Below are 2,324 nucleotides of genomic sequence, written 5' to 3' on the forward strand. Positions count from 1 at the left end.
ATATATAATTATTCTTAAAATATTTTTTATTTTAAATTATTACATATTATTATTCAACATACATAAGTAAATAAACTATATTTAATCAAACATTATTTAACATTGAACTTAATATCAAATACTTAACAAGTTCTTTATTGAACAACAAATGTGCTTATTGTGAACATAAAAAAATGAGTTGGACCATGTTTACATATGACTTATTTAACTTGTGAGTTTCAGAAAAAACATTCAAACCTTTTTTTTTATTTGTTTGAAAAAATCAAAATCTACTATTAGTTAAGTTGAGTTTAATTGCTCATCGAGCACCTCGATTCATTTATAGCTCTATTGAATTCAAAAGTGTCCTGAAAACATGCCCAATGAATAGAGCATACAAAGGAGAGAGAAAAAAAAACAGTAATGAACAATAAAGATTGCGTTAACATTATTCATGATTTGGACCCTCTATTTAAATAAAAGGGTTTCAATCTTACAAAATTATAGATTTGCATCTTCATCATTAACTTTTCTAAGGGCCCTTTAGTAAATTACATGAACATTTGAATATAATAAGGCCGGTTGGTTTATCCGAACAGTGACAAGCTTTTCGGCTGCTCAGTCTGCTATCACTCTTTTAAAAAAAAATGGAATTAGTGTACCAACTGTGGATATGTAACTTAAAAGTATACATTCAGGTTAAAAAGCAAACTCAATGACTAACTAGTACATAAATAAGAAAGAAAGCAGTACCTTTACTTGTTTTCTGAGGACGGCGAAGGATCTGCAAATCTTTTACATTACCATACTTAGAAAACAAAGCATTAACTTCTTCATCTGTTACATTCTTCGGCAACATACCAATGAAAAGCTTATGCTCTGGAAAGAGAAAAAAACACACAAAAAATATCACCGAAGCTAAACATAAAAAATTATCCGTAGCATTCTTATTAGTGAATCCATGACAAGAAAAATATTTATTAAAAAGGCTCAAAATCAGAAAGGGGGCAAAACAACAAGATTAACTGAAATAAAACAAATTCAATATTAAAGCACTTCAGTTCATAATAATTTTCTGCCTAGTGCTGGAGTAAAATATGGCACACCGAGCCTTTCCAACTTGCCATCTGCATACTTTACTTGCAAAGGACTTGACTTGAAGCCTGAAAAAAGTAACATAGATGTTAAAACTAAAGAAGATCTAAAAAGCAATAAAATACAAAAAAGAACCAGAGTAAATTGTATCTTTTAATACCAAATCAAACAATTATTCAAGGCAAATATGAAATGCATCGGAAAGCAAATATTTTCGAAGCCGCTAAATTTAGCGTAAAGTTATTGTCTGATTACATACTACAGAGTTAATAAAACAAATGAAAATGCAAAGGTACGATCTGAAATAAAACTAGAAAAATATTGTAGGAAAATATATGAAGCTACATATTTCCGTGGGTACGTACAATATTATATCTTTTTTTAATGATACATGTACCCATCAAACAATGTAACAGACAGAGCTATGTGCATAAATTATGCATATATAAAACAGCGTAAAACTTACTGAAACAGAATAGAAAGAGATGCAAAAAATATTTTTAAATGTCATTATTTATTTTTGAAAAACAATCGTTCTGCTCTCACCATAATTACTTCCTGTATATGAAGCAAGTACATAAAGCAAGGGAATCAAAAGCCTGGCACTACACAATGTCTATGCAGAATGGAAATTTGAAAATCAGGAATTAAGAGAAAATAATGAACAACACAATGCTTCTGAGCATAACTGCACTGACAGAAAAATTAAGGTCTAATACAAATTCTGAACATAATGGGCAAAATGCCACTGGTTCAGATACCCACTAGAACAAAATAGAAGATGGGACACTTTCATGTGAAGGAGAAGAGGGCACGAGTGAAGAATGAATAAGATATCGAACACACAGATACTTCAGGTAAGAACATTTTCAGGTGTAGAACAGGGCGCTAGTGAAGAGAGAGAGAGAGAGAAAGAGAGAGAGAGCACGTATAATTCAGGTAAGGATGTCAGTAGCTGGATCCTACATTTATGCACAAGCAGTGCCTTTCAAGAATGATAACCTTAATCTATTATGTCAGTGTTCAAAAAGTATAACCATTCATATTTCAATAAAATAGACGGTAGAGGATGTCATAGCAGTGTAAAAGTAAATTTAGATTTGATGCACTAAAGGAAAATTATAAAATCAGGAGCACGCAACCTAGTTATTGCATGGTAAAGATTTAAATTTGGAAGGAAGCTTGAAGAACTGACCAAAGATGATTTTATTTCCAAAGAGAGCAACAAAAACCAACAGCCATTAGCAGGC

The sequence above is a fragment of the Phalaenopsis equestris genome, unplaced genomic scaffold, assembly GCF_001263595.1.
Source record: "Phalaenopsis equestris unplaced genomic scaffold, ASM126359v1 Scaffold000863, whole genome shotgun sequence".
NCBI lineage: Eukaryota > Viridiplantae > Streptophyta > Magnoliopsida > Asparagales > Orchidaceae > Phalaenopsis > Phalaenopsis equestris.